General features: G+C 32.7%; 1 pseudogene; it reads right to left on the bottom strand.

Annotated features, from left to right (window-relative positions):
* Window positions 1-568: 568 nt before the first annotated feature.
* Window positions 569-23,580, bottom strand: LOC149573264 (potassium transporter 6-like; annotated as a pseudogene).
* Window positions 23,581-24,752: the final 1,172 nt, after the last annotated feature.

Below are 24,752 nucleotides of genomic sequence, written 5' to 3'. Positions count from 1 at the left end.
TCTGCTGCTAGTACTAGTTCTGTTAAAGAGTTTGACAAAAGGGTATTTTGAACTATTATGTTGAGAATATGAGTATTTGGCAAGTGTTGTTTCTATTAATGGTCTTTTCAAAGGTTGAATCTATGAAGCCATTTGATTTTGTAGTTTGACACAATTATTACTATATCAAAATGACATGAAACATAAATAGATTTCAAAAAGCAATTATGATATCCTATTTGGATTAGCAGTTCAATAGAAAATTATGACACTGTCCTTTAGCTTGAAACAAAAATAAACACTAACATTAAAATGTTTACTTCGAATAAATAAATATTGACATTTAAGTGGTGTTTCTATTAATGGTCTTTTCAAAGGTCAAATCTATGAAGCCATTCGATTTTGCAATTTATCACAGTAGTTTGACACAACTATTACAATATCAAAGTGACATGAAACATAAATAGATTTTAAAAAACAATTATGATATCCTATTTGGATCAACAGTTCAATAGAAAAGTATGATACCATCCTTCAACTTGAAACAAAAATAAATACTAACATTTAATTTTTTTTTCAAATAAAACCATCACAATCCTCCAAACTTATATCTAATATAATCTTCCCTCACTAAGTCATCCATCTCTAAGGACCAAATAGCTCTTGTTGGTTCCTTCATAAAATTATCAGATGCCAAAGTCATAGTCTCATGACTAAGTCTGGGGATGGCTTTCAAGGCAACAAACACATTTGCAACATCTTTCTTAGTATCCTCTTTATCAAATTTGATGGTGTGCGACTTATTGATTCCATCTTGTATCATATGGATGCTTTTAGATATTACATCCAAAGAAATGGCCATGCTTTCCTTCCTCCTCTTTGACCTCCTTGTCATTGGTGTGGAAGGATTGCTTCTAGTGGACTGATTTGACTGAAGGAAATCTTCATCTAAATCATCAACAACATTTAGAGGTGTATTAAAATCCTCATCACCATCCAAATCAATAGCCTCATCAAAAAGGTTACCATCTTCAACATCTTGCATCGTTGAAGCTGCATTTCCTTTTGCCATATCATTCCCCACAATGGTAGCTAGATCATTAAAATAGGTGAATGACTGCCTCCTATACACTTTTACAATCCTGAATTTGTTTCTCTACATGTTGGAAAAATTAAATAATTAGATATTGATTTGAAATTAGAATTGGACATGACTTTAAAGAGGACATTACCTTCAAAATTTCATCCCATACACTATCCTTAACATCCATGCATTGAGTTGTCTCGTTCTAAGCAAACCCACTTGTATTTCACAATTCTTTCATTACTATATACACCAAATTCCACATTTTCAACTTGGTTTTAAAGTTATCTCTTCCAAGATTCAACTTTAACTCTTTATTGAATCTCCTCTCTATCGTTGTCCATGCTTCTTTCTAAAAACCTCCTTCACCTTTTCATCCTATAGTAAAATCTAGAAGTTTCCACTCCATCTCTCTAGTCCATACTACTTTTGGACTTCTAGAAGAACTAGCAATGGGGGTAGCATACGAACTTCCTCATGTATGCTTGCCAATAGATTAGTGAAAGAAATTTTCACCTTTGAGATAAGCAACTGTTATATTGCTGTCAAACTTGCAATAAGTAATGAGTTGTTAGTAATAATGAGTTTTTAGAGTGTGTGGAGACCCACTGACATAATATATAGATGGACAATGAAAAATGTACAAATTGAACATTTTAATAGATGTAGAGAAGAATTATAAAATAATACATGTACAAGCCATGCATTTAGTCTACTAGGAGTTTACATTGGAAATAAAAAGTCACAATTAGTTAAAAATTGAAATCTTTCTTTAATTCAATTAATAAAATTCAACTAACAGCTTCAAGGTTGGGCTATTGTAATAATAATTATTATCATTCTCAATTTTTGTATTTTCCTTTCAGCTACTTGTTCTAAAATAGTGGGTACAAAACAACCTGGAGTTCTTACTTTACATAGGTTCGAAAGACTTCTAAAACAAAGCATAACAATAATTCTGATCTACAATTCATAAATCACAGTTTTAAATCACTCAATCAACAATTTTAAACCATAACAAAATTCTGATTTGCAATTCATAAATCACAGTTTTAAATCACCCAATCAACAATTTTAAAGTACAACAATAATTATGATTTTTAATTCATAAATCATAGTTTTAAATCACTCAATCAATAGTTTTAAAGCATAACAATAATTCTAATTTTACAATTCATAATTCATAATACAATGTTAAGGAATCAATAGTCTATATGAAGTGTCAATTTAAGTATTGTAGCTATTCAAAAGTGAGGAAAAAAGTGTAAATGTTGGTAAAAAGAACAACTAATGTTGGGATCTATAGTCCTCCCACATCCTTCATGCTATTTCATCTCAAAAATTTCCCCAATCATCTCTATCTCATTGAGTCATCCCATAAGTTTCAAGAGTTGGCACATTTATCCCATCATGATCATCATCCTCTTCAATTTCCATACAAGGTGGAACACCATCCTCTATCATAATGAAATTGTGCAGTATGTAACATGCTAACATGATCTTTATTTGAGTCATAATATTGTAGGATGTCACATGCCTCAAGAAAGGAAAATGTTGCTTCAAAATACCAAACATGTGCTCAATCACATTCCTCAGAGAGGAGTGTCGGTGGTTAAATAGCTCATGCGCACTATTGATTGGGTTTGCTCTTGAAAACTCTTTTAGGTGGTATTGCGTACATCGATAAGGGTCAAGAAATCTAGAAACATTTGGATAGCCGACATCAACTAAATAGAGTTTTTCTATACAAAGGAAAAATAATATTATAGATTGAAAATAACATAAAAACTATGGTTGACAATAATGACTATTAGAGTACATATTAGTTGATATTATTATCAGATTTTTGCTTTGAGTTTTCTTCTTTTTCATAAGATGGGAATGACTCCTTGAAAGCCTTGTCATCTGAGTTCTTATTATGTCCATCCACAACAATGTCACCATCATTAATTAAGTCTTGAACTTTGTGATGTAGGTTAATGCAATTGATAGTTTTGTGACCTTTGTTTTGATGGTATTCACAAAATGTGGTTTTGTACCACAATGGGGGTCATGGTTGTGGATCATAAGGACAAGAGTTATCCAATGGAGAAATGAACTTATTTTGTAGCAAGCTCTTATAGACTAATTTCAGTGGTTGACCATGAAGAGGTGTATATTCTCATTTTTGGTGTGTAACCCAAGATGAGTTCTTTGGCTTGTTTCTAAATGTCTTTTTCTAGAAGGAGGTTTATTAATGTTCTTAGATGCTTTGAGATTGTCTGAAAGATCAAAAGTTTTCTTAGCAAGTTTAGGAGTAATGTTGTCAACAAATCCATCATGTACCACCTCTTAGTTCTTGTTCAAATACTTAGATTTGTCCTTATTAGAGGTCAATCCTTGTTTTTTTTTTTTTCCTTTTGAAGGGTTATTTCATCCTTTTTGACCATGAATTCTTCTATTTGGATAGCTTGTGTAACCATGTCTTTAAAGGTGGGTGGACCTTGAAGTTGAACTTTATACCCAAAATTAGGTAAAATATTATTAGTGAAGATGTCAAGTTTTTCCATTTTAGGAATCTCTTATGAATATTTGGTGTAAATTTGTCTCCATCTCTAAAGGAATGTGAGGAAAGGTTTCACAACTTTATGTTTAAGGTTACACAAGTCTTGTATGTTAACTAGACGTTGTATGTTGTGGGAGTACTCTTGAGAAAACAAGTTAGCAATCTCATCGAATATTTTGATACCAATAGGCAATCATAAAAACCATTCCATGGCCTAACCACCAAGACTTCATGGGAATAGATGCATGAGATATGTCTAATTATGCATAAATTCCATGGACAAGGCATCAAATTCCCACAAATGATCTTGGGGATTAGAATTTTTGAAGTATTTATTGTACTTGAGTAACTCAACTCCTCTTAGAAAAGGAGGCATGTCTATACTCTTATTAAAAGGAAATGGAAAAAGAGTGTCTAGGGTGTATGTTATGGTAGGTTTCTCCTTATCACACATCATTTGGGCTAACTATTCTTGCATGATCTTCATTTGTTTTTGCAACTTAGACGAGTTTCCTCTTCAAATGTAATGATTGTTTTGACATTAAAGTGATGACATAGCTTAGCTCCCTCTTGAACAAGTTTAAGAAAGTATTTCTCTTTCTCTTTGTTAAGCAAGATTTCCATGACTTTCTAGAAGTGTTTATCCTTATGACATATCTTGACATGTTTGGGAAATATTTCTTTGTCTTCCTCATTCTCATTAGTAAAAGGTTCTTTACATCGTTAATTCCTTTGTTGATCTTGTTCTCCACTATGTTCTCCATTTTATGGGTCTTGATCAACCATTTTAGGAATGTGATAAGTTTTAGTGTATGTTGGTTGAAAAGGTCATTTGAATAAGAAGTCATCTGTATTGTTTGGAGATGTATGACCTTTGATAGTTTCAGGATCCTCCTGATACAAGGGATTCCTAGTTTGTTGTAAGGTTATGGAAAACATTCTCTAAACATGAGGTGATCTAATAGGTGAAGGAGATCGTGAAGACTCCTCATTAGATGTACTAGATACAAACAATTTATAAGTTGAGAAGTGGCCTCTGCCACAATTATAATCCCTAGTTCTACCTCATCTAGGTCTATGGGGACAAAATAAATTTCCACTTCTTGTTGTCATAGTCATAGACAACGACAAAAAGAAAAATCTTAGACAAGGACCACACTAGAATGTAGCCTCAAAGTGAGATAAGAGTGTTGTGCACTTAGGTACAAGTCATTTGAGTAATGGCTAGAACAACCAAGAGTTATGACTATCATGACACAAATTATGACAAACACAAAAGGACAGAATAAGGTAATTAAGTGAAGAGGCTAGTTCATACATAGATTGCAAGTTGTCAACTTAAGCAAGAAGTCCTTGTTTGCAAATAGAAGAAGTGATAAAATGTTGCAAACATAGATAAGAATTGGAGTGTAGAATAACTTTGACATAAATAGTTTGATTTTTTTAGGACAAGATCCCACACAAGGATTCATAGAGAATCATGTGAGAAAGCACAGTGAACTAGGTGAAGTTTTAGAACAAAAATTTTGAACTAGTTTTCTTGTGCGAGGACTTACATAGAGCCGCATGAGGATTTGAAAATTTGAAAAAAAGACAATTTTTTTGCATCAATATTTAGTATTTAGAAAAATCTCATGTGGAGATTCACAAAGACTCATACAAGGACTTGCATAAAGCTGCACGAGGAAGTGCTGACAGGGAGTTTTCTCAGACAAAAATTCATAGAACTAGGTGCAAGAAAAGGACTAAACCAATAGTTTTTGACTAAAGTCAAAGAGATTTTCAATGGTTTTGATAGTTCTGAATAGTAAACTAATTATGTTGACAAGTTTTAAATAGATATCAACATAATTTTCAATTTTTTGACATCATTTTGGTTTTCAAATAGATAGTTGTTCTCAAACATAGGAAGCAAGTAGTAGTCGTAAACAATCCAACTGAGGGAAAACCAACTAAGAGGGATGGAGGAGCCTTGAACTTTAGTTTGTTTGATGGATTTGGACAAGTTTAAAGACTAAAAAAATATACACTTTATCCCAAAAACCAAAAATGGTCTGGAGGAAGCAAAACCTTTTTCTCACAACATATGTGCATGCATTCACCTTACACAACTGTGTCACCCCACTAGAGGACACCTATATTTTTGGTGTATTCCAAGGACTCAATAACATATACACTAAATGAGAACCCTTGTGGTAGGGGTACATGCCTATGGTGAGTATCTATAGGAGATATTCTTCCCCCTCCTTGCACAAAGATTATGCCTCCTTTTAGAGGCGAATTGGGTAGCAACTAACTAATAGGTTTTTACTTGGCTTCCATTCATATTAACCCCTGGTGGCTTCACAAATCAAGTTGAGGCCATCAGCCCACACTAGCATCTAAAAGTGCATACACTTGACTAGTAAGACTGGGGTTGGTGTTGACCAGTGCAATAAACAGAGCCTCTTCTTGATATGAAATATGAAAATGAAGAAGAGAAAATTAGTATGGCTTTGGAGTCATTTTATCAATGAATATTATTTATTATATAGTGAGTTGGAATCTCTAGCGAAAGAAGTGTGCTCACTTGGGTCATTTTTGGAGGTTGGATCACTCTGAAAGGCCCTCAAAAGGTTGACTTTGACTGGTGGTTCAGATCTAAGGGTCTAAGTTTCTAATTTCTAGCAAGGGGAAAGAGCATACTCCTCTACCTTTTCACCTTACCCAAACCCACAAAACATATTAATCATTGAGTTAGCTTATCGATCCTAACTTGTCCTTTCTCAGGATTTTGATTTCCTAAAAGGAAGTCATCATCCCTTCATAGAGATGACTCTATAGGAGAACCACTAAATTTATTGCCTCCCTTAGGTACCATCTTTCAATGGTGTCTAGGTTTCTAATTTACTCTTGGGTATCACTTCCAAGTAGTAAAGAGCATACTCCCCTATTCCTTTTTCTAGAACCCTAAGAAGTTCACAAGCCCTATTAAACTATGTGTAAGAAAGAAGTAAAGAAAACACAACATTTTAGTGGGTTTGAATTGATTCTTTGACATGAGTGTATTTGAAAACATCCTGCAATCAAATGATCAGTATTGTTTCAAGGGTTGGTAATAAGGTTTCTTCAAAAAGTGTCCTATAAACCACTATTAAGCTACCAAAAATTAGAAATTGAAAGTGAAAATACTTTAGAAATAACCATTAGTTAAATCATGATGATAAAAAATGAATCTAAAAACTATATTTTGCAATTATTGATGTCGAATCTTATACGAAATCCTCCACAAGCCCACACAAGAAAATCATGTGTACCACGCAAAAAATTGCACAATTATACACTTCTTCGTGTGAGGAAGTACAATACAAGGAGAAAAATCTCAATTTCTTCGTGTGAGAATGAGAATTTTACTTGATTTCTTAGACCCACGGTGGGCGCCAAAAAATCTATGCAGGAATAATGGGCCTCAATCTTCACACACAATTCAACATGATCATTATCTAAGAGATCATCCTAGAATAAACATGAAATTGTTCATTCGAGATGTGTTAACCTCATAATGGTTTTTGACAATTGAGTGCCAACACACTTAATTACATTCTACATTGGAGCCAAGTACATCATGTATGCCAAGCCACAACATGAGCCGATTCAGAAAAGACATCAGGTGCCGAGCAGCTTTCAGGTGCTGAGTGAAGATCAGGTGCTGAGTGAGTACAGGTGCCGAGCATGATCCAAGTACCAAGCATCATTCAGGTGCCAAATCTTAAAGGATGCCGAGCAAGATAGGAGCATGTACAGAAGTCGAGTTATAGAAGGTGTTGAGCATCAGGAAGCAGTAAGTGCCAAGTAACACAAAATCAACATATGAGTTTGAAACTTCACAAACTCAGATGTAAAACATTTTCATAGTCGACATAAGACAAATCTTGAAGGATCTAAGTGATAAGATCAAATCATTTATATTTCCTATGCAATCTACATGCAGCCAATGAGAAAAATGGAGAAGGCATGCAACAAATAAGCGATGTGCAAGGAATAAGCAAATATCAGAGATTAAATATGGATCGTAGATCCATACCTAACCCTAAGTCTTCGAGTGTCTTTATAAGGAAGATGAAATCAGATCAAGAAAAGATAGAGAGGCGAATGAAAAAAAAAAGGTGTGAAGAAAACTATTTCACAGAAAAGAGTATCAGATCTCAAAGAGGATCAAGATCAAATAAGAGCAGATCAAGTGCCTGTTTTCAGCAATCGAAGGATTGTAAGCCATCAAGTTTATCATACCTAATACTCTTTAGCCATTGTATTAGAAAGTAAATCCTATGATGATAGGTTAGCTTAGCAGCTATTTTGTAAATCCTTTCAATAGGTGATTAAATCCTTTAACATGGTAACACTTCATGTAAAGTGTTTAAAATCCTTTAACTAGGTCACTATTGATACAGTGTAAAGCCTTTGACAAGGCAGGTCTTTAATAGGGTAGACCATCAGAAGTGGTTAAACATTATTACTGCAGTGATTTTGTGGGTATCATCCCCACCCCAGTTTTACCTTCTTATTTTTGGAGGGTTTATGAGTTACCAAATCTTAAGTGTTATGTGGTGATGCATATTTGTTTCTTATGATTGCTTAAAGTTTATATGCATGCATGCTCATTTCAAAAATATGTTATTAAGGATTTGAAACAGTTAAAAAGGCTAGTACTTCTGATTCACACACCCCCCCCCCCCCCCCCCCCTCAGAAGCATTCTTTCCAATAAGATAATCTAACAAGATGTCCAATGGTTTGATTAGTTGCCTTCTAGCTAGATTGATTATGCTATTGCTCTTAGAACGAGAAGCTAGCAACCCAACATCTAGAATGAAGGATTTAACTTATATGAGAATGCACACTAGTACAAAAACAACAATATGTGACTAAAAAAACCACTAAAAATTGTATACATTTGACTAAAATTAGTCAAATGACTAATAGTAGTTAATATCCAGTCATTTATAACACTACTAAATATATGACTAAGCGATTTTAGTCATTGATTTTGATCTGTGACTAAAATATTTAGATCAAAATCAGTGACTAAAATCACTTAGTCGTATATTTACTAGTGTTATAAATGACTGGATATTAACTACTATTAGTCACTTAACTGATTTTTAGTAGTACATTTTAGTCATAGATCAAATCAATGACTAAAATTGCTTAGTAGTATATTTAGTAGTGTTATAAATGACTGGATATTAACTACTATTAGTCACTTGACTGATTTAAGTCACCATTTTTGATCATTGATTTAATCACACCTTTAGTCATACAATTAATAGTATATTTAATCACATATTTAGTAGTAATTTGAAAGTTGATTTAGTCATATATTTAGTTTTATATGTAGTGATCTATTTGGTCACATAATTAGTATATTTAGTAGCATATTTAGTTATAATAGGGCATGATGGAATCAAACCACCATCCTCCTACTTTAAAAGCAAGTGCTCTTTCATTGAGCTAATACCCTTTGAAGAATAATCATACAATGTGTATAACATTGTATGAGTACATTTCATAGCATATTTAGTAGTATATTTAGCTATAATAGGCTATGTATAGCATTACGAGTTCCAGAGTTAGATGACTTGAAGTTATTTTCAATCCTATCTTTCATTATATCAAGTATTGCAAGGAGTACATTAGAATCGATGCCTTTCTTAGATCGTTTAGCTTGCAATATCTGTGTAGTCAAGTGCTTGCATTTAGGTACAAGCATTGCTCTTCCACTTATGATTTTAAGTATTGCCTTAAATTTTGATGTAACATCACCAAGGTCATGCATCAAACATGTAGTTGCAACTGTAGATTCTGCATCCACCCTTTGACCATACAGTTACACAAATAAATGCTTATTTTTTAAGGAAAGAATAGATGAAAAGAAATTGATTATAAAGTATTTTTCATTTCAAAATAAAATGGTGACTACTATAGCCACATGACATTGCGCACAGATAAGGCACAAAAGAGTTTATTTTCAGGAGTAATAGTAGCCAAAAGGAAGTAAGTGAAAATGTATCAAGAACACTAAAACAATAATTACTTATATAGAAAATTCAAAATTTTCCTTGAAGCCACATCAACGAGCACAAATAAGCATGCAAAGTCATGTTCCATAGGCATGAATTATATTTCTATTGTTAAAATAAATTATCTTTAAAAATTGGACAACTAATTCCATCCACATTCTTTGGAGGTGGCAACTTGTAAGATTCCATGTCAGAGAGGCTAAAGAGGTTTTATACATTATTGAAAACTTAGTTGCTCTATTTTGTTGGTTAACACAAAGGTCCAAGTAAAAATTCATATAAAAATTTTAAGTACCAAATTACTGTTATATTTTACTACTATGGTCCACACGGAACATCATATAAAAGGAAACTCATAGTTGATAATTAAGGTTGAACAAGTTACTGAGGTTGTTGTAGTTGAGGCTGATGTTGTTGTTGGGTCTGCTGAAGTTATGGTTGTTGTTGTGCATTGGACTACTGGATCTAAGGCTATTTTTGTTGTTGGGGTTGCAACATTTGAGGCTTTTTTTGTTGATGGGGTTGTTGTAGTTCTAGCCGAGGATGTTGTAGTTTCTTTTGTTGCTCAAATTTTTTCAGCATGACTACTAGTTAAAACATAACATAAATTGGAAACCATAAGAAACTATATCATATTTTTTTTTCCAAATGATAGTATTTTAACCTAAAAGAGTGGCCTCTACTGAGCAAGTTGCATAATCTAAATGTCTAACATTAATCACAAAGTTTCAAGTGAAGCTAACGAGATTAAATAAAAGAATATTGCTTAAAACCTTACTTTTTCCTATCACACTATTATAATAATACTTGTATGCCTATGGAGAAGTAAGTCCTATCTAGACACAAATCAACGGTGTAGAACTAGGGGCACTAACTGGTTCAACAATTGTAGTAGTCTTGGTTTCAGTAGACACAGAAAGTGCACTGGCAGAGCTAGTTGTTGCAATTCCTTGTGGCTGTGCTGAGAATGTCCATGGCTTTATCAAAAACATATAACAATGTTAATATTATACCACATTAATAGTCCTAAATAAATCAACAACTAAGTCATAGATGCATTACTGACTTGTTGTAGTCTAGCTTATTGTGTTGGAGCCACTGGAGAATAACCTTAAAAAATGAAAATTGTGAATAAGTATTCTTAAGATATTTCACATTCACTCAACTAGTTTGAGTCAATACATTTATTAACAATGTTTATCCTCAACTTTCTTTTGCTGAGGGTGCATCAAGAGTGGTTGCTATTGGGATTGAGTTGAGGCTTGCGCTAAAGGTGCTAGTACCAGAGGCGACTGGGTCTGCTATTGAAATGAAAGGTGTTGTTGGGGTTGAATATTGTTCTGCATAAAAGGAACCTATTGTTTTAATAGTTGACTAGAGGGCTACTGTTGTGATAGTTGTTGCACTAGCTATTGTTGTGATAGTTGTTGCACTAGTTGCTATTGTGATAGTTGTTGAGCTTGGGGATGTATGTTAGATAATGACATGTTAGGAGGAATCTGCTGAAGAGAGAAAACAACATTTGGATAGATTAGAGACTGAGAAATAGGCAACTGACTATATGTTGATGGGTTTTATGAAGTTGGTACATGGCCAAATGGGGTTTGTTGAACATGTTGTTGTGAAGATTGCAAATGTTGACTATACTATTGCAAAGATTGTTGGGCCTGCAATTGTGAATGAAATTGTGTGGGTTGTTGGGCATGTGGTTGTGAGTGTTGTTGCACTTGTTGATAATCCTTAATAAAAAACATCTTAAATATATAATGAAGGTGTATTGTAGGCATGGTATATCTTCAGTACAATTCTTTCTCAAAGGTAAGAGCTACTAGCTATGGTACATCTCCCTTGTATTGATAATTGTTGGAAGTAAAAATAGAATCTTAAATTAACAATTTTATTTTAATATATGCTAAAGTAAGTGTACTCCATCAATAAGGTATACCAAAACAATTTTCCAAGACAACTTACTGAGTTACATGTGAGAGACTTCCACAAAAAAAATCCTACACTACAGTTTTTGCTTGAGGAATTTTTGAGTGACTAAGATATTGTTCTAGTAAAGAGAGAAGTAATGTTAGAAATTCATGACTATCCTGTTGGACTCCATTATCTAGTTCCAATGTTCTTGTAAATGCAACTGATTCTACTGCAACCTTCTTGCCTGAATGCAATTGTGAAAATAGTCATGAAAGTTGGCATAAAATTGGTTGTTCTTGCAAAAGTTCACACTTGGCAGAAAAGAAACCATTTTTGAATGTTGTATTCATGTAAAGGAATTGAAGTATGCTATTAGCATAACATGTTGCAACCCAATTTGTTAGACCCGAAGGAAACTCCAAACTAGAATGTAATGAATTATGTGGGTCTACACCAAGTGCTATTATGGTGTTTGCCACTTTTTGCCATAGCCCTTGTTTTCAGTCTCCATTGGGTGGTGGCATCAATCCACAAAAGCAAGTTGGTGAATCTTTGGAGTTGACTTGGCAACCTTGGTAGATAGGTTTCCCAACATGATAAAATTGTATAATATCATATTTAGTTATTTGACCAGTTGAATTAATTTTCCTGCACACCTAACTCTATTAAGATCAACATTTAATGATATTGAATTTTTCAAAAATGACCATTGCTCAACTTTTGTAAGATAAGACTCAAAAGCTTGACAAGAAAAATTAAGTACACAAAATGTGAAATTTAAGAAAAAAGTTCAAATTTCAATGATACTACATATTACATTCAATACCCACTAGAGTTTTTACAAGAAGTTTGACATCTAGTATAACACACTTGTACTGTATCAATGCGGCAACTTGAAAAACATAATAACAAGGGCACACATCAAAGTTCACACTAAAATCCAAAAGTTACTTGAGACATTAGAAAAAAAGATGACACACCTTAATATTTGGTAGTAGGTATCCTCAACATTTCCTTGTCATTTCCTTTTGCTCTTGCCTCGTGTATTTGTCCAACTCATTTTACACCTACTAATGTTTGTATAGTAAAAAAATTCAAAGTACCTTCAATTTAAAATCATCAAAAGTTTAGAATGATTATTTCCATATATGTATAAAAGAATCAATAAAGAAATGACCAAATTTTATGTACTATAAGAAAAATCTGTCCTCTTTAGATCAAATTCAGGTATTGATAGCTCCTGAGGTAGGGTCAAAACTATACTAATATGCAAACTAAAAATAAAATTTGAAGTCAGGAAAAATTAACTTAATGCTATTTCACTTGTGCTTCACTAAATCTCAAAAAAGCATTTGAATATTACTTAAAAATCTCAGTACACTATTACTACAACTATCTTGACATAAAAATGAAATACATTTCATTTTCCTTACAGTTACACTCTAGCATTCAGACTAAGGTATCAAAATCTACTTTATAAAAATATTACCACTCTCTTCATTTCAAAAAGTGATCCTTAACTAGACGGCAAGGAGCCTTCAACATAGGCAAAAAATTAAAGAAATCTTTTGCACTTGATGACAATGAATTGGTAGGATGCATGCTAGTTATTGAATGTGGTTGGCACAAAAATCAACGAGATTCAAATTGAAGCCATGAATAGAACCCATGTAAAGATTTAATGATGGTAAAGAAACATTTCAATGTAAAGTCAATAGATATCCCATGTAACACATTCCAAGAGATGAGAACAAGATGGCATACAAAAAATTGAAAATTGAAAAAAGGCCAAGATTAAAGGATTGACTCACCTCCTCCTTTGACACTAGTATATGCTGATAAAAGGAAAATGCAAAGTAGACATCTTGTGCATCATCCCACAAAGCATCAACCTCACATTGACCTAGTAATGGTCAAATCAATAACTATTTCTTATAAATCTCAAATATTTCAAATTAACATCATTCTCTATGAAGAGTGTACTGGAGTTTCTCCATTAAATTTGCTACCCAAATAGAGAAAGAATGGATGATACTAAAGAAAATAATTTTAAGAATGTCAAAATGGAGCTAACTTGGTGAGAAAGAAAAATATCTTCCATCTATCATAATTATAAGTGTAAGTGTTTGTCGAGTGTTCAGAAGAAAGCAATGAAAAAATTATTCACGCTTCAAACCTTAAATGTGCATCCTCCTCAGTAAAGAGAACTTGTAAATAAGTTGGATGAATAATGAGAGGACTCCATTTCTTCTAAGACATGGTAAATAATCTTAACTTTTGGCTGAAAAAATGAGAAAAAAGAGAACAAAGGTGTTTCTATCACTCTCCCTGCAAGGGCAATGATAATATTAAAGTAACAATATGACTCTATGAACTTTAGAAGGAAATGATGTAGATTAGCATATGCTAAGGAAAACATCACCGAAAACACTGCAAAAATTGGCTTGTTGACTATGATTTCCTTCAAATAAACTAGAAGAAAAAGGTGTTCATTAGAGACCAATGATATTTTAGATACTTCAAAAAAATCCAATGAGACTAGATTTGTATCCAAGTACTTGACAACATATATGTACTCAAATATACTGAAAACTCAATTGAAAAAAAAACATTAAAAATGTCACTGTAAAACATAGAGTATCACTTTCTAACAAACAACTTTACCGCTCTAACAACAAGTAACAAATTACAGGTATCAACAATCCAATAAAAACATAAAAATGCCATAATCCTTGGAATAAGAAAATTTCAAGCTCCTTAAAGGATTCTATGACACCATTTTGAGGCACTTATCACCATAATTTTCAAGCCTCAAGCCCAGATAAAGTAAAGTTTTCCAATTATTAAAATACCAGCCAAAGTAATATGCAGGCTACCTCAACATGGAACCTCTAGTCAACAACCTGACATACCATTCCCAAGTAATCTTTCTTGTGTTGTATTGTAATATAATTTGATGCATTTTATTGACATCAGAAACTATTGCCTATGAATTAAAGTAATGTTTTGAAATGTTGTAACAAATATAGAATAAACACATTTAAAAGCACTATATTAGATAATGGAAAGGTTTTCTCTACTAATTGACCTAATTTTTTTTTGTCTAATATCAACTAGCATTCCTTGCAAAACAGCTCTGAATAGTGTAACAAATGATGGAACATTGGCAAGATGTGATACAGGCTTCATTGCCATAGTTCTCAACCCAGTACATGCTTGCAATGTTCCAACACAGTAAAGTCCATTAACTCATAAATTTGTACAAGTCTTAATTTCTCATTTTTCTTGTAAGGAATATTTTGAAAAAGGAAACTAAATACCAAGTAACTATATATAATAAATAAGAGCTAGGCTTGATTATACCTGTGAATTTTCTTCAGTGTCTACAGAAAAGGACATAATTATTACTTGTAAAAGAAAATCAAGGACATATTGTTGGGACTCACTAGCTTCTATTAAAGTTTATAGGAGGAGGAAGAGTTTTAAACTTTCACAAACAAATGATGCTAGCTCACTTGTCATTAATTTTTGCAGCTATAAGCAAAATATGTCAGAACACCATCACACGTTGAAGTAATAATGAGTTCAAAGAGAATATATTATTAGGTCACTTGATAAAAAAAGTATATCTTAATTATGAATATAGAAATATATGTATTCCTACACAAATACCTATGTTGAATTTTGAATTAGTGAGAAAACATCACTAGCAAGCTCTCCCATGATAAGAAGAGCTACTGTGTAGTTGTTACTCATGGGATTCTCCATGACAACTGTTTGTAGGATTGTTCTCAATGCATGAATCTAGCCATCTGAACCTAAAAAAATTAAAATACAATAATGCTTGTCAACTTTTCTGCTTAATTATTTTATGTTTTTTGAAAATGCAGATCAATGCAAAACATACCTACACATTAGAATCTAGAAGGGTTTTACAAAGAAAATGGATGCAAGGTTTCTGTACAACACTCCAAATATTTTCTTTAATTTTAGGGTCATCTAAAGAATTATTTACAAGTAGAACTGATCTTGTAAAATTTATCATTATTCTAAGCAAAAGCATTAATTTCTCAAAGAGGTCCTTGGATGCTTCACTAGTTTCTTGTCTATGAAGTATTTCAAAGTGTTGTTCACAATCTTGTGCAATGGTTTGCATCAAAGATCCTAAAAGAATTTCTATTTGGTTCTTGCTCTTTTCATCCAAGTAGCTTTTGTCTGTAGTCACATGTGTTAAAAAAACTAGGAAAAGAACATTAGAAAGGAGAAAAAATGAATTCCATCCCAATACCTGTTTAGAGATAGATTACCATTTTTTTATTTAACCATAGAACTCATACTTTCCAACAAATTGCAAGGTTTAATATGCTAGAATTCTAGTTTCTTATAGATGTAAACAATATGAACATTACAATTTTAGAAGATTTATTCATTGGAAGGTAGAAATAAGCATTCTTGCATTGAAGACTTTGCTATGTTCTGAATGATAGGCATAAGTTTTTAACATTAGAGTACCTAAAAAAAATACTCATGCAAGAAAATAATATTTATAAGAAGAAATGTCACAAACTAGTAAATTGTGTTGTCAATTGAGCTACACTGTCTCCTATAAATGCAACAACCATGGACATGGATGGTCCAATTGGAGATGGAAGAACATATCCATAGCTTGCATAAAAAAGGGTTAATGTCATTTGTGTTTGTATTTTTGGACCCGAGTAAGCAGGTCAAGCTTAAAATGTATTCTAAATTTAATATCATGAAAATTACTAAGACTTCTTTGAAATGTTTCATGTGATTTCAAGTCTAAAGGATAACATCTACATGTTTACTTAGTTTACAAGTGTCCTCGCTATATATGGACATTTGATCACCCTTTTGTAACTCAAAGAAACAAAGCAACTTTCAAAGTAAAGCTTCTTAAAAAGTTTTTCTCCAAATTTCAAGGTTCTACATTTAGACTTTAAAGTGACAGATTAACTATTTAAATAAAAAATATACAAAAGATGCATAATTAATAGAAATAATGAGCAAAATAAGTGATAACAAACCTTAGAGCTTAGTTGGCAAATAAGTTTGTTAGACACATGTAATGATGAGGCAATTAAATCAATGTATCTTGGAAAATTGGATTCATCACTACAATAAAATAATTAGGTCAATATCAAGACTTACCATTACTTCAAATTAATTCATAGGCACTTGCAGCAAAAAACTACAAATAAGATAAAGAAACAGGATTTTGTTGAAATAATTAGATCATAATACATACATCATTCAGCAATTGTATACATCGATTAGCCAAAATATCGCAACATATTAATTTATGCAAAATATCTTGGGTTGATGTGAAAGGAAAAAACATGAAGCACATGAATAAAACCTTTTCACCAAGTAATGATACCTTCGAAATAGTTTATGCATGCAATGCATACATAGCTCACTTATTGTAAAAATAAAGCTTTCATCCATGAAGTATTTATTTGGAGAAAATTCAATAACTTGTTACATTTAAAATAAATGAGATATTGAATTTCAAGGTCTAAAACAAAGATAACAATTAATAATGAGATATTGCATTTCAAGGTCTAAAACAAAGATCCCTTGAGCTGTATTGCATTGACATTTGAATGAGAATCAGAGAGATAGAAATGGAAAAATGAATTGAATAAATTATTTGTGAAAATAAAAGCTAAATTAGAATTAATTATGAATTTTATATCTTAAAAAGAAGAATGTTGGTACAAAAGGGGATATGAAACTAAGAAGTTCAGACTCGACTCGAACTCGGCAAGCCAGTCTCGATTCATGACTCAAAAAAATGAAAAGGCCCTTGAAAATATACTTTTATAATTATATATCGTATTTCATGACTCTCATAGAGTCATGGAACTCTAATATATGTGCAACAACAAATAAATTTATACACCACTATGCTAATATCAAAGCAACATAGCAAAATATATTGCCACACATACCAATGTCTTAGTCTAATTGACATTACTAAATTCCAAAATACACCACCATATCAATGTTTCAGCTCAAAAACAATCATGTGAGCATAAATAATCAACCATCAAAAAAATCATCATCATTTTGTTGTTGCAAATTAGAAGCACAAAAAGTTAAAATATTCCTCTTCAATGTCTTTGGGGAGTTGTCCACCTTTGCAACCACGAAGGAACAACTCAGAAACAAGCTTAGAGCATGCTATAATCACCTGTCAACACTCCTTGAGGAATGACAACCAAACAAGAAAGTTTAGCAATGGAGGCAAGAAGTTTTTCTTTTCATTTACAAATGCACAAATGACATATACAACAACCTTTTTGGTCTTTTTAGTGGTCACTTTTAGGGTTGGAGGATCAAATAGACCTAAGTTGGCAAAAAAAAAAACTTTATAAAGATGTCAATGACAATGACATTTTCAATAAAATTTTCCCCAAATTTGTTTCAAAAACTTCTGTCCAAACCAAAATTCTTACAAGGTCCTTGTGAGATAATTTGGAGTGAATTTTCCTAATTGTGGTATAATTTTGAGTGAATTCAACCCAAGTCCAACTTGGTAATCAACCAAATCTTGAATTCCACGTTCCAAGAGTGAATGTGTTAACTTAGAGGATAACTCCCCAATTGACCTTGATGAGATTGATCCAGACTCTAAGTGGATTGCTGCACTTACTAATGATGATTATTATGTTATTGAGCATGATCATTTGGAAGTTGTGGAAGAAGCGAGCCTTTCAACTCATATTGTTAGAGGAGTTAGGGAACACACTTTTCAAGAAGAAGTGTCATCACGACCTCACATCTCCCAGCATGTAACTAGCTAAATTTAATTTTAAATGTAACAAGTTATTGAATTTTCTCTAGATGGATGAATTAGTTATGAATTTTATATCTTAAAAAGGAGAATGTTGGCACAAAAGGGGATATGTCTACAATGGATCAAGTTTGACCTTATTTTTTGACTTGATGAGGTGATAATTTTTTTTACCTGATGTTCCTATTGAACCCACTGTGCATGCTTCTAAATCTCCCAAAGGAGTGGTCACTTGTAAGGGCTATAAGGGTGAGCAGAAGGAGGTGTTGAAAGCTGATAGTGAAGAGGATAAGTTTAATGTAGTCTGTGTCTCAGTTGAACCCACTTCAACTTATGTGGAGTGCCTGAAACAAGTCGTGTCTTGAAGGGGACAAAAATGCAGCCTCAAGGAGGAGAAGTTGATGAATGCCAACTCTAAAGAATACAAGATTGATGTGATTAATGTTCTAGATGAACCTACTATTAATCAAAGAGGACAAAAGGGTGGCAAGAAGGGAGAGTTATTTGTAACTAATAGTACTAAGGAGGCCAAGAACACTATAACTGATGTTCCTATTGAAACCACTATGAATGTTTCTAAATCTCCCAAAGGAGTGGTCACTCACACAGGTCATAAGGGTGAGTATAAGGAGGATTTGAAAACTAGAAATGAAGAGGATAAATTTAATGCCTTTTGTGTCTTGAATAAACCCATGTCAACTTCTTTGCAATGCCTAAAACAAGTTGTCACTTGAAGGGGACATAAGAGTAGTCACAATGAGGAGAAGGTAGTCAATGCTAGCTTCAAGGATGTTTTTGATGTACCTACTATTAATCAAAGAGGACAATGTGGTGGAAAGAAGAAAGAGTCAGTTGTTACTAAAGGTTCTCAAGAGATCAAAAACATTGGAACTAATGTTCCTGTTGAAGTCACTGTTAATGTTTCCAAATCTAGCAAACAAGTAGTTACTCAAAAGGGTTGTAAGGGTGATCACAAGAAGGGAGAGTTATTAAAAGCTAATTCTGAACTGACTATGAATTCTTCTAAGAGCCTGGAACAAGCAGTAACTCAAAGGGGTGTAAAATATAGTGAATTATTGGTAAATGATACTATCAAGGAGTCCAAGAATGACACAACTGAAATTTCTATTGAAGATAATGCGAGTGCTTTTGAGTCTCCCAAGAGACTATTACATGAGAAGGTATTGGATGTTGAAGAGAGAAAGGCCAACGCAGTTAGTATCCTAGTAAGATGATTAGGGTTATGATTATATATAGGGTTAGCGACATATATAGTGTTAGTCTTAGGGGTAGGGGTAGAGTTAGGGTTAGAGATAGGCACTAATTTATGCAACCTTCTCAATCATAAAAAAATCCATGGCTCTCAGTTGCTTCTCACGAGTGAAGATTGTTCAAACCTCACAAACAAAAGAGGGTCATATATACTCCCTAGAAATCAACTATATACTAATGTTTCTCTACCTTGTAGTTCTTTTGGGTTTCCAAGTTGGTTCTTCTATTGGCGACACCTATGGTAAGAATATCCAAGAATCCTACCTTGGGGATTACTATCTGATTGGCAATAATGGCTGCTGAAGTAGCAAGAACAAACATTGGCCAATATATAGGTTTTGGTATTGAATTGTAGAATTTACGACTAATATCATCAAGGTTCTTGATCAAATAAGTTGCTTGCCCTGCGTATATCAACATCAAAGTAGGGTAGACAATAGTAGAGAAAGAAATGTTCAATACAAAACTCTAATTTTGTCATTAACAAAAACCAAATATTAAATTCAAATTGTAATAGTTTGTTATGAGATTTCTGAATTTAATTATGGAAGTTTATTTATCATGAACATTTTGGATGACACTATGATAGTGTACAAAAGATCAAAAGGAGAACAATTACATGATCCATCATTAGGATGGAAGAGATCAAAAGAAGAATATAATTTTTTGATCTCTTGTATCGTGACGATGGATCATGTAGCATGATTTGAAAAATTAATGATAAAAAATCTTACACAATCAATCTAGAAATCTTCAGATGGTTTGTAGAAATCTGATAACTTTGTAATAGTTTGATCTACTCAAATTAGTGGAACATGAATAGAAGGCCTATTGAAGTGCCCCAAGTCATCAAACATAGCCTCAAAACCTGGTTTAAATTATGAAACAATAGATTTCTATTAGCTTCTCTTTGTAATTGTTTCTAATTTCAAGAACTTTGCAACTATATATGAATTCTATGAAGATTATTGAGCTACACAAGTTTTCCAAGACTATATTAAATGAAAATTAGGCTCAAACCTGTTATTGCTAAGATAGTTCCTCCCAACAACACTCATCCATGTTTGACATTTTTTTTAAAGAAATAAACTATGTAATAAGGGCTGACTACCTTGAATATTGCCGGGTAATATTAAATAATGTTGTATACTCCAATGAGGGCAGTGGTCACAAACTAGACAATTATTATAGGGCAGAAAAGAAAACTAACTTTACCAGTACAAAATCTTTGAAGAAGAAAGAGTAGCAGAAGAATGGCAACTAACACACCCACAACAACACTTGCATTAAATTTTGCATTTATGATGAGAAATATTTGTGACCAATGTACTATTATATGGATTTTCACTCCCTACAAAACTATGAAATGCAATTAATGTACATGCATAATGGTTTTTTTGAATCTTACCATCCAATAGATTAGAGTTCTGTGCTTGAATTCCTTGGACAATTGACAAAATTGGTCAAAATATATTAAAAAAGGAAAGCTTAGAACCAAATCAACCCATGGAATGGATCGAGATCTTCCATAACAAATTAAATGGAACACAAGGAAATTAGTCACAAGAAGCCTAGAAGTTGTTGAAGTAATAATTTCTCCCAAGATAAGTATGTTAGTGACACAACAATCAGACTAAATGTGATTAAAAAATATGACTAAGTTGGCCAAATCTCTTTTCCATCAACTAACTAACTCAAATTTGATTTCAAAATCCAATCTTTATCTTTATCCTCACGTCAGTACCTTGTCTACCAATAGCAGGGACATTAGCACCCCTATAAACTTATATCTTAGTTGTAGTATCTCTTTACATGTAGAGTTTTGCATATTTAACCATTTTCTTGAATAGATTCTTGCAAAGTTTTGCATATTTAACAATTTTTTGATATGAATTGGTATGACTAGGGGGTCTAATGATCGTGAGGATTTCATGATAGATACCCCTTAATTACAAATTTTGAGAAGTTTCACATAATGATAATACATGTATTAATAATTGATAACACATGTACTAATAGTTGATCATTGTACTAATAGTTGATCATTTCTTTGTGATTGGTCCAATTTGTGTTAAAAGTACTATTTTTTTTGGTGAGCCGCTATTGGGAGGGAACATAATGGGTATCGAGAAAGGTTTAAAATGACACATTTGGACAACTTTTCACTCCATGGCCTCTATATAGAAATTTGAAAATGCTTGAAACCTTAGCTTTAAGCTCTTGAATTGCTTATGAATGTACACCAAAAAATTAGCTACAATTGTACACTGAAAATTGGCATAATTCTACTTATAATTTAGAAGATTAGATATGCAAAATTAGCTCAATGGCTACTGGATCTCTTCCCCAACAGTTGTAATAGTCCTCTCAACCTCTTTGAAATTATGGTTTAATGATCTGAATACTAACTGATCTATTTTTTCCTTTCCTTTTCTAAATAAGTAGTTCACAAAAAGACTACTCACTGTTTTCTAGGCTTTTTTTATGATTAATTGCCTCATGTTAGTATTAGTAATAGTAAGTGGCCCCATGAAATTATAATTTTTGTGATCTCTCTATCTTTTTCTAAAGAATAAGAACAAATGATGTTGAAGATATTAAGAATTGAAGGAACTATTTCAAAACTTGAGATTGCAGGAGTGAGCGCTCCATCACCTATCACCATGCAAGTGCCAAACATCACAACAATAAGAAAAATTCTCTATGCCATTTCACTCTTCTCAAGCATTTCCTTTATCTTGTAGTTGATATTCCTCAAACCATTTTTTTTCCCAAAGTATTTCAAGTTTGAATCTGATGCTAAGTGATGGAATCGATTGCTAGCTTGTTGACCCACATTCACATGTTGACATAACAATGAATACAGAGCAAATGTACCCCCTCAACAAAAGAGGAATTGGAATTGCACTCATAAAAAAAAAAATTCACCTATTGTGAATACCATCATCAAAATATATTCAAATATATATTTAATGATAATAGTTATATTTATGCTTTGGATGAGATGGGTAAGATTGTGTGAGTTTATCAGTATCAATATTTTCATTCATCTTGATGATAAATCATTTATTCAAAATACTGATAGTAATAAACTCGTACACAATCTTACCCAAAAGCATGATGGAATACATATTTCTTACCTTCTCTGTGGTCATCTACTATGAGTGTTATAGACCAATATATGATGCTAAGATATCCCAAAATATCTACTTCTCCTAGATTTGGAATATCAATAGAAGAAAAAGTGTAAAGGGGAGAATTTCCAACATCTCCATATATGATTCCAAGATTTTCATATGCAAGCCACAAAGTTCACCACTTTCCAACATCCTGCATTCACCATGCCTCACAAAAACAAACATATTTCATTATCACTTCTATAGTGCTATTGACCATGTCTCAAAAAGAAAAAAATGAAAAAACTAAATAACCCTTAATATATACAAAATATACTTGATATATATGTTTTGATGGAATCACAAGTTGAAGAATATTTGATATGTATGTTTCATGAACTAAAGTGTGAAGAGAAGCAATTTAGCTTCCTTCTGAAGTTCTCAATTGCTATTACTCAACTTATTTATATACTCATATAGAACCATATAGATCCATATTTAGATTGTCTGATATCATAAACTATTTAGACAAAATTAGTTTCTTTTCTTCTAAGTTCCAAAGTAGGGGAAGAGCCCAAACATAAAATCATCTACATAAAATAAAGGAGCAGCTCACCTTGGGCTTAGGAAGACTAAACAAATAAGACTGTAAAATTGTTCTTTTTGGAACAAATGAAATCTTTGGCACTTCACTATTCTTATCATTTTCATCACCTTCACCTTCACCGGTTTTCACTATTTTGGACATCTCTATTTTGTCATCATTTTGGAACTCTAGACCATCCATCTCTACAATCAGGATTTATACCCAAATACTCACTTGTTTTTGAAAAATATGAATTGAATCTGCATAAAAAAACATCTCAAAAATCATCACGAATTGAATTTGCATAAAAAAGCATCAAAACAATCATCTATAGATAAGGTGTCTAGAACCTTATGAATCGTGAGGGTACTGCATTGGCAATGAGTTAATTTCTATGGAAGCTTATAAGGAGATGGTGTTGATAAATATCTTGGAGGTGCAAGGTGATGGAGGTGTTGTGTGGTGAGGTGTAAGGGAGTGGTATGTGATTTTGTGAAGGTATAGGTAGAGAGAACTGGAATAGGTGAAAGTGGCACAAGGAATAGACCATTCACCTTGTCTCTAACCTTAGAGAATCGAAGGGGATAGCATATGTTATGCTTAGGTAGGCTTAGAAGAAGCCTCACCTAGTTTGAGATTTTTTTTTTTGTATTAAGAAACAAGTATCATCTTCACCATCCTTACATCAAAAACTTAACTCGGTTGGTAAAACCTTGCCCACCTTTTTATTCATTCAGCATGGGAGTCCAAAGAAATTGTCATTCAACATAAGTACATGACTCAAATCTTGCAGGAATTGCACTAAGAGTTAACTGTTGAAAGCTGGGGACAAGAGGTAGAAGGAGTTGGCATTCAACATAATGGTCGATTGTCATTCAACATAATGGGTCATCATCTAGCATAATGGTCATGGGAGTTGGAAGGAATTGCTAGCCCTGATCCATCTATCAAACCTTTGTTAGGCTTGGAGTGCTCAGAGGCCTTATGCTAGACCCAATGTTACTTTGACTAGTGGGACAATTTTGCTAAAGAATTTTAGGCCTTTTCCCTAAGCCACAAAGATTGACTAATACAAGATATCAACAGTCTAGAAAGGTGCAAGCCAAGATAAGACAATATAATCATTTGTTTCCATATTAAAGCTCAAATATAGTCTAATCAATATAGACTAGAGTTAATCATGGCCTCTTTGTCTATCTTATTGATATCATATAGATCATCATGATGGAAAATTGTATTAGGAATGACTAACCTTATTTTGTTCAACTATAGTTTGCATTGAATTTGATTTTCAAGCTACTTCACACTGATTGTGGATGTTTAAAACAATCCCTTTCATTTTCACCCTTTCACAATCTTCATGGCATTAGAAT

This window comes from Cupressus sempervirens, chromosome 2 (genome assembly GCF_028749045.1).
Source record: "Cupressus sempervirens isolate cs-2001-9-10 chromosome 2, ASM2874904v1, whole genome shotgun sequence".
NCBI lineage: Eukaryota > Viridiplantae > Streptophyta > Pinopsida > Cupressales > Cupressaceae > Cupressus > Cupressus sempervirens.
Note: the sequence above shows the minus strand (reverse complement) of the source record. Positions and strands in the feature narration are given on the sequence as shown.